The 9,833-nt window shown below is 38.5% G+C and overlaps 1 long non-coding RNA gene across 1 annotated transcript in view; it reads right to left on the reverse strand.

The window, feature by feature from the left end:
• Positions 1–8,819, reverse strand: part of LOC128578077 (uncharacterized) — a 49,634-nt gene extending 40,815 nt beyond the window's left edge. The window contains exon 1 of the long non-coding RNA XR_008377670.1: positions 8,666–8,819. This is a non-coding gene — a long non-coding RNA (uncharacterized LOC128578077). The remainder of the gene's footprint in view (positions 1–8,665) is intronic.
• Positions 8,820–9,833: the final 1,014 nt, after the last annotated feature.

Raw genomic sequence — 9,833 nt, forward strand, 5'->3', positions numbered from 1 at the left:
AGAAAGAACAGAGCTGGAGGCATCACATTACCTGACTTTGAATTACAGTGTATTACAAGGCTATGGTAACAAAAACAGTATGGTACTGATATAAAAATAGATATATTAATCAACAAAATATAGAGAACCCATAAATAAAGCTTTTGTAATTGCCTGTAGTAGGGCAAGAAAGTTCACACATAGGTTTTTGTCCGGGAGCTTGACTCTTCACTCTTTCCAGTGGTTCTAGCACTTCCTATGAGAGAGGGCCTGCTATCCTTGTCTCCAAAAGCATGAAAGAAAGGAAGTCAGGTTTCTGCCTCTTTAGAATATGGCTACTTGGAGGCTTGGTATTTCCAACTTTTTTCCAGAAGAAGTATTGAATGCACCCCCACACCCATGCACACACATAGACACACACACACGCAGCAACGCAGCAACCCAGGAGGAGGGCAGAGCTGTGGTACATAGCTTACTATGACACTAGAAGGTTCACAGCAGTTGGTTCAATGGGTTTTGTAAGAGTCAGACCAGTGAGTAGGACTCCAGCCAGTCAACATCATTAATAATGGTCTACCTCTGGAGCGTCTATGCTCACCATTGAGTGTCTACATGAATCTTCTTTCTGGCTTGACTGCTGGGCATTAGCCCAAGTGAGAACTCAGGACACACATGTCTCTGGAGTACTGGGAAAATTCTCTAAATAGATAGGGCTTGTTATAGATTGAGTTTTGTCTCCCCAAAATTCATATTTTGAAACCCTAACACCCAATGTTATGGCATTTGAAGGTAAGGCACTTGGGAGATAATTTGGTTTAATTCAGGTCATAAGAGTGGAACACCCTTGATGAAATTAGTGCCCTTGAGAGAAGAGACACCAGGGAGTTTGTGTTCTTTTTACCTCCACTATTATAAGGACACAGTGAGAAGGCCGTCAGCTGAAAGCTAAGAAGAAAGACTTCACCAGTACCAAACTATGCTGGTATTCTGGTCTTGGACAATTCTAGCTTCCAGGACTATGAGAAATAAATTCTGTTGATTAAGCCACCCAATCTATGGTTTTTTTTTTGTTCTTTTTTTTTTTTTTTTTAGGGAAACCTGAGAATACTGAGACAGATTTTTTTATACCAAGAAGTGGGCTGCTATTTTAACAAATACCTAAAAACATGGAAGCATCTTTTAACTGGGTATTGGGTAAGGCCTGAATGAGTTTTGAGATGCATGCTAGAAATGCAGATGCTCATGGTGATCTGGTGAGATCTCAGACATAAAGAGCACCCCCTATAATATTATGTAATTAAAAATATAAATGAGGAACTTGTTATTAGGAAGTAGAAGAAAGGTGATCCTTGTTATAAAGTGAAAATGAAATTGGCTGAACGGTGTTCTAGTGTTTTATGGAAGACAGAAATTGTGAGCAATGAAATTGGCTAGTTATAAGGTTTCTTTTTTATTATTATTATTATTTTTTCTTTTTTTTATTGTTGGGGATTCATTGAGGGTACAATAAGCCAGGTTACACTGATTGCAATTGTTAGGTAAAGTCCCTATTGCAATCATGTCTTGACCCCATAAAGTGTGACACACACCAAGGCCCCACCCCCTCCCTCCTTCTCTCTTTCTGCTTCCCCCACCCATAACCATAATTGTCATTAATTGTCCTCATATCAAAATTGAGTACATAGGATTTATGCTTCTCCATTCTTGTGATGCTTTACTAAGAATAATGTCTTCCACTTCCATCCAGGTTAATACGAAGGATGTAAAGTCTCCATTTTTTTTAATGGCTGAATAGTATTCCATGGTATACATATACCACAGCTTGTTAATCCATTCCTGGGTTGGTGGGCATTTAGGCTGTTTCCACATTTTGGCGATTGTAAATTGAGCTGCAATAAACAGTCTAGTACAAGTGACCTTATGATAAAAGGATTTCTTTCCTTCTGGGTAGATGCCCAGTAATGGGATTGCAGGATCAAATGGGAGGTCTAGCTTGAGTGCTTTGAGGTTTCTCCATACTTCCTTCCAGAAAGGTTGTACTAGTTTGCAGTCCCGCCAGCAGTGTAAAAGTGTTCCCTTCTCTCCACATCCACGCCAGCATCTGCAGTTTTGAGATTTTGTGATGTGGGCCATTCTCACTGGGGTTAGATGATATCTCAGGGTTGTTTTGATTTGCATTTCTCTAATATATAGAGATGATGAACATTTTTTCATGTGTTTATTAGCCATTCGTCTGTCATCTTTAGAGAAAGTTCTATTCATGTCTCTTGCCCATTGATATATGGGATTGTTGGCTTTTTTCATGTGGATTAATTTGAGTTCTCTATAGATCCTAGTTATCAAGCTTTTGTCTGATTGAAAATATGCAAATATCCTTTCCGATTGTGTAGGTTGTCTCTTTGCTTTGGTTATTGTGTCCTTAGCTGTACAGAAGCTTTTCAGTTTAATGAAGTCCCATTTGTTTATTTTTGTTGTTGTTGCAATTGCCATGGCAGTCTTCTTCATGAAGTCTTTCCCCAGGCCAATATCTTCCAGTGTTTTTCCTATGCTTTCTTGGAGGATTTTTATTGTTTCATGCCTTAAATTTAAGTCCTTTATCCATCTTGAATCAATTTTTGTGAGTGGGGAAAGGGGTGGGTCCAGTTTCAGTCTCTTATATGTAGACATCCAGTTCTCCCAACACCATTTATTGAATAGGGAGTCTTTCCCCCAAGGTATGCTCTTGTTTGGTTTATTGAAGATTAGGTGGTTGTAAGATGTTAGTTTCATTTCTTGGTTTTCAATTCGATTCCAAGTGTCTATGTCTCTGTTTTTGTGCCAGTACCATGCTGTCTGGAGCACTATGGCTTTGTAGTACAGACTAAAATCTGGTATGCTGATGCCCCCAGCTTTATTTTTGTTACAGAGAACTGCCTTAGCTATATGGGTTTTTTTCCAGTTCCATACAAAACGCAGAATCATTTTTTCCAAATCTTGAAAGTACAATGTTGGTATTTTGATAGGAATGGCATTGAATAGGTAGATTGCTTTGGGAAGTATAGACATTTTAACAATGTTGATTCTTCCCATCCATGAGCATGGTATGTTCTTCCATTTGTTAATATCCTCTGCTATTTCCTTTCTGAGGAGTTCATAGTTTTCTTTATAGAAGTCCTGCACCTCCTTCGTTAGGTATACTCCTAGGTATTTCATTTTCTTTGAAACTATGGTGAAGGGAGTTGTGTCCTTAATTAGCTTCTCATCTTGACTGTTATTGGTGTACACAAAGGCTACTGACTTGTGGACATTGATTTTATAACCTGAAACATTACTGTATTTTTTGATGACTTCTAGGAGTCTTGTGGTTGAGTCTTTGGGGTTCTCTAAGTATAAGATCATGTCGTCAGCAAAGAGGGAGAGTTTGACCTCCTCTGGTCCCATTTGGATTCCCTTTATTTCCTTGTCTTGCCTAATTGTATTGGCTAGAACTTCCAGGACTACGTTGAATAGTAAAGGTGACAGAGGACAACCTTGTCTGGTTCCAGTTCTAAGAGGAAAAGCTTTCAGTTTTACTCCATTCAGTAAAATATTGGCTGTGGGTTTGTCATAGATAGCTTCAATCAGTTTTAGAAATGTGCCACCTATGCCTATACTCTTCAGTGTTCTCATTAGAAAAAGATGCTGGATTTTATCAAATGCTTTTTCTGCATCTATTGAGAGGATCATGTGATCTTTATTTTTGCCTCTGTTAATATGGTGGATAACGTTTATAGACTTGCGTATGTTAAACCAGCCTTGCATCCCTGTAGTTATAAGGTTTCTAAGCAAAGTATTGAAGAAGTGGCTTGGTTCTTTCTGAATACTTATAGTAAAATGCAAAAAGAAATATTAATTGAGGAAGGAATTAATAAACAGGAGGAAGAACTTGAAGATTTGAAAAATCCTCAGCCTATACATATTGCAAACAAATATTGCTTATGCTAAAGAGAACACTGTGTGGTTGAACAACCAGTTAATAAGGGGACCATGCGTGTGACTGATCATGAAATTAATCAGTCATCTTAACAGGAGTTAAGAATAGAGACAGGATTGTATCAGCAGAGACACTACCAGTTTGAACTAAGGAGGATGGAGAAGGTGGGATGGAATGAAAGAAGGCTATTGAGCTTCTGGATTTTACTGGATGGTACCATAGAGCTATTTGGCTGCAAGTACATGCTAACCTTCAAGTTAAGGGAAGAAGGATCTCAAAAGTGATTCAGAGACCATTAAAGTCACTGCTTTAGTATCAAGGCCAGAAGGCTTCCACCCAGAACATTGGGAGGGCCAGGTAGGACCTCCACTGAGACTGCGTGGGTGATGCTGCTCCCCAATGGACCTGGAAAACAGAGCACTGAAGCAAAGAGAATAATTCTCAAGCTTTGAAATGTAAAGCAATTTGTCTTGCTAGATTTTGTACTTCCTTGGGACCCATCACCCCTTCCCTCTTTCCTATATTTCCCTTTTGGAATAGGAAAGTCTGCCCTATATTTTGGAAGCACTTAATGTGTCTGGCTTCATAGGTTCACAGCTGGAGAAGAATTTTTCCTTAGGATGTGTTATATCTTGCTTTTCTCCCACCTAATCCTATTAGATGATATTCAGATGAGACTTTGGACATTACATCCTGCTGAATGTGGAAAAGTTGAAAACATTCCTCCTAAGAACCGGAACAAGACAAGGGTGCCCCCTGTCGCTTGGATTTATCACTGGAACTGTCTAAAAGAGGAAGTGCAGGAAGTAGTCACACTTTTATTCAGTCTGGTGGAGGTCTACAGTTTAGTTCGTCTTTCCCATCTGGTCACAAATGTAGCCTTACCCTGAGGCTCAGGCAGAAGATAGAAAAGTGTGCAGACAACTTCCTTCCAATGAGATACTGAGAACTGAGCATTTCATCTGGACTGATGCTAGGAGCTACAGCCTCTGGAAATTTTTGTGTACTTATTTAAAACCACCACTTCATTGAAGGTGGCCTAGGGAAACTTGAGAATGCTGAGTCCGTTTCATTCCCAGAACTAGGTGATTTTAGATTGAAACTCTTTGGAGAAACTATAAAGGTGGCTCTACATGTGTGGTTCAAAATCTTTGCTCCTTAGGGAAAAACTGAGTGTTGGAGATTCCTCCCTTTTTATATGGCACTGGTACCCAGAATGGGGTTTATGCATGAGTGTGCTTCATCTTTTCCTACTTATTTTGATGTGGATATTTTGTCAGTTCTTTGTCCATCTGTGGATGATTATTCAGTACCTCCAGGGTGGGAGGGAAAATCAGGTGCCTTCTCTTCCCTTATCTTGCTGACACATCAACCAGTTGATTTATTTATTTATTTTTATTATTATTTTTTAAATTTTATTTAATTTTATTTTTAAATTATTTTTTATTTTTTTTCAACCCGTTGATTTAAGTCTTTATCTAGTAAGTTCAATGTTTGGGTTTCCACAAAAATGGTTTCTTTTGATATCTTTTTTCCCCTGTTAATGAGCCATCCATTCTATGCCCTTGCATGCCTTGTAATTTTTTTGTTATTGTTGTTTAAAACTGGAAGAAAGACCTCTAGCTGGAATAATGGCTTGGAAGAGGACAGGAAATAGTGTCCAATCTCAAAATGAATGTCTGGACATTCTCATTCACTGAGGAAAAAGTCAGCATATTTTATAAAGCAATAATCCAATAATATATTTGAGGCAAAGAGCATTTTGCAACAGAGGAAACCAAATAGACTAACTTCATGAGAAGTAGTGAGACATTGGTAAAATAGCCAGCTAGAGTGGCTTGGTGCTTGTTTCTCCCACAAAAAGAGACCAAAACAACATCTATTTTTCAACTGGAGTAACTGATGAAGTATACAGGAGAGCTGGTGGGGGGTGGACAGTGAATCCTGTGGAGTATGAAAACCCAGAATAGTACCACAGAAAGGGGAACAAGGCTTCCTGCCTCTGCCAGACTGTCTCCCACTCAGCTCAGCTCAAAGCAATCTATGCTATGGCACTTTGACCACAAATGACAGTATTGGAAAGTTCTCTAAACACAAACCAAGTGAGACAACTTTGCCTTTCTTAAACAAGTCCAGCTCTGTCCTACCTTGGTGCCTTTGCTTATGCTGTCTTTTTTTCCAAGAATACAGCATTGTGCCTGACTTCAAAGACATTTCTCAAGGAATAGCTATACTATAAAGCCTCTCTGGAGGCCTCCAATTGGAATAAATCCCTTTGTCCCTTATTTTCTAATACCACATTGGCTGCGCTTCTGTTACAACCCTTATCAAACTCTATGATTTACCTGAGTAAATGTTTATCTCCTTCTGTGGGTTGTGAGTCCCTGGGGGCAGGCCTTAATTATCTTCATATTCATCATAGCATCATCTCGAGGCCTTATAAATACTATGTGCTAAATAAATATTAATTGGATTGAAATTGACTAAGTCAGGAAAGTTATTTAACATATAAGAATAAATCTATAGTATTTTCATTCACTGACATACGTAGTATAGTCTGAATTTAGTAAAATTGCTACTGTATAATTTGTATGGGGGCTCTGTGAAGATCCTGCTCTTTATAGCTAGCCTGTAAGTAGAACCGTCATTCTGTCTCATAATTGTACAGGGCACTACTTCTTTCTACCTTCTCTAGGCAATGTCCTCTGATAACAGCTTCAAATTTGGCCATTCCCTGATTCATATGGGGGGGAGGGTTACATTAACAATGCAGTTTTCTGTGTTCCAACCCAGAACTACTGAATTGGAATCTCTGATGGTAGGTAGTACTCAGGAGTTCATGTGTTTAACAGGCACGTAGCATTTGTTGATATTTACATACAGCCAGGCTTTAGACCTATGCACTTGAGTCTAGATCATTTCTTGTACTGACTCTCTTGTCAAAATCTATCTACATTGAATCTCTTGCCTTTGGAACCCATATTTCACCTAGGTGGAATTTTGGAGTGGTTTGATTTACTTTCAAAGTCCTTTTCACTAACTTATTAATGTCTTTCAAGGGCATTCACTTTTTAATTTTAAAACAATTTTCTAGTGTGATGAAAATGTGTCAAACGGTCTATGAACCAAGTGTATGGTGCCCCACGATCATACTAATGTACACAGCTATGATTTAATAAAAAAAACAAAAAACAATTTTAATAGACTACATGTTTTAGAGCAATTTTAGGTTCACAGCAAAATCAAGAGGAAGCATTTAATTTTTAATAGGACACTTTTGACAATATGGAAAATACTGCCTTTAAGAAATGACAATGTTTAGACTTTTCAGAAGGAAAACAAGTACTTTAAAGGCCAATAATTTTTAAGTCGCTGTTGGAAGTAGACAAAATGAGGTAGGATCGATCATGTGCCAACTTGAGTGGTCTGAAGGGTGGGGAGTTTCTGTTCGTTTCACTTAAACCTCATGGGGTGAGTCTCCTATAGGAAGAGGGTTTGATTGTAAGAAGAGAGAGGGATATTAGGCAGATGATGCCACAATCTGCTACAGAAGTGGACTTTGAATATTTAATCTTATTTTGATGGCATTAATGGCCCTGGTTGGAATATTCCATACCCTGAGACAAAGGAATGTCTATCTAAGGGTGAACACTCTGTGTAAGTCTGGTTTTGCCAGAAATCAATTTATAGATTTTTATGCATGTATGAGCTAACAGTTCCCCTTTCCATTCTAGGTGTCAACTGATCCCTACTTTCCGAATTGGTTAATAGTTTTTCCCTGTGGTGGACATTACCTGCTGAGATCTTGGAAGGAACTGAACTCATTTTGGTGACAGACAATGCATTTGATGAAAATCTTAAGTCCCATGAGGTAATCAAATTGTTTAACATTCAGTTGAGGAGAAACTCCTTTTAGGACATTTGATTTGCAGATTAATAAGACACTGCTCTTGCTACAGTGATAAAGATACTGAAAGTTCTAGAGCTTTAGAATTTTGATATTGTCAGAATTTATACTATGAGAGTCAAGCTCATGGTCACTGGCATGCATTCACAGTTGATGCTCTGGCCCTGAAAATCTGATTGTCAATCAAGAAAAACATTTTTAGAGTCAGCTTCCTTTGTAATTGTTTAACACTCTTCTTTCTCTGTAGAAGCAAGTAATAGAAAAATAAATGCAGAGTAAATGGAATTTTATGCTTGTGCAAGTCACTGGCAAAATTATCCTTGGGCAATGCAGGAAAAGATGTTCTGTTCAAAGGAAAATTTTATAGAAGGGAAACATTTTATTTCAATCTCCCTTCTCTTATTTACTCAATTTGAAGTTCTAGTTTTAAAAATGCTGATTCTTTTTTGGAGAGATTTACTGGGAAGGAGAGCACTTTGAATCTGTCCTAGCAATCACATGAGCCACTGCAGCATTATCAAGTGAGTCATTTATTCATACAGATTTTGAATACTAGAAAACTTACCCAAGGTGACTTATACTCACGTAAAAAGAAGAGCATATTAAGACTATTATTTGAAGGGTGTACTAATTTTATCCACTTGGAAAAATGGTAAAATAGACAAAGTTTGCCTTAGCAGATAAATTACTTCAATTCTATTGCCTGGCCCTCCTTGCTCCCTCCCCCAACCCTCTCCCATCCCTTTTCCTGCTACCTTACTAGTTTTCTATTGTTACTATAACAAATGACCACTGACTTAATGTCTCAAACAATACAAATTTAGTACCTTATAGTTCTGGAGTCGAGAAGTCCAAAATGGGTCTCACTGGACTAAAATCAAAGTGTTGGCAGGGCTGAATTCCTTCGTGGAGACTCCAGAAATGCTTCTTGGATTTTGTTTCCTTGCCTTTTCCAGCTTCTGGGGGCCTCCCATATTTCTTAGCTAATGCTCATAGCCCCCTTTTCCACTATCAAAGGCAGCCATGGCCAGCCAGGTCTTTTCCATATCTCGTTACTCTGACCTCTTCTGCGTCTCCTTTCTACTTTTAACTCCTTGACTGCGGAGCACTCAGAAACGAAACATGCCAGTTGAGGCATGCAGAGGCCGCAACAAAACAACCATTATGATACATGACACACTACTGGACATTCTTTGGTTTTCTTACGAATCAAAATAATTCACCCAAGTTGGTTTCAGTTATTTTAGGCACAACTGTGAAAAATATTGAGAATGAAGCATATAATGCTTACAGATTCAAATCAGATAACAAAACAGTAACGTGTGTCATCAAGTTTTCGTTTGCAAAATAAACCAGGCCTACAAGTATCATTTGCAGCAAACAAACATCTTTTTATTGTTGTTGTTGTTGTTGTAGTTTTTGGCCAGGGCTGAGTTTGAACCCACCACCTTTAGCATATGGGGCCAGCACCCTACTTCTTAAGCCACAGGCACCACCACAGACAGACATCTTGTTTGAGCTCCTATAGGTATTGTTCATGATCATTAGGTTAAAGATCCTTATGATTAATTTAGACCCACCTAGATAATCCAGGATAATCTTTCTGTTTTAAAGTCAGCGAATTAGCCAACTTAATTCAATCTTAATTCAGCCTATTTCCCTTTTGCCATATAGCCTAACATGTTCACAGGTTCTGGGGATTAGGATGTGGGCATCTCTTTGGGAGGGATGTTATACTGCTATCACACATCACAAGTGTTTCAGGCTTTTATTTTACTCATTGGCTTCCCAGAACCCCTGACACTCATCTAAGACTGATAGATACTTTGTAAAGATTTTGTAGTATAATGGATAAGTTAGGAACACCAGAGTAGAAGGCAGGGGGGTCTGGTTTGGGAAACAGCTGTGTGACCTTGGGCAAATAATTTTACCTCTTGGAACCCCAGGTTCTTTATCCATGACCTTTTCCTCCATCCTCTACCAAAGCATAGTTGT

Source organism: Nycticebus coucang, chromosome X (genome assembly GCF_027406575.1).
Source record: "Nycticebus coucang isolate mNycCou1 chromosome X, mNycCou1.pri, whole genome shotgun sequence".
NCBI classification, from domain to species: Eukaryota; Metazoa; Chordata; class Mammalia; order Primates; family Lorisidae; genus Nycticebus; species Nycticebus coucang.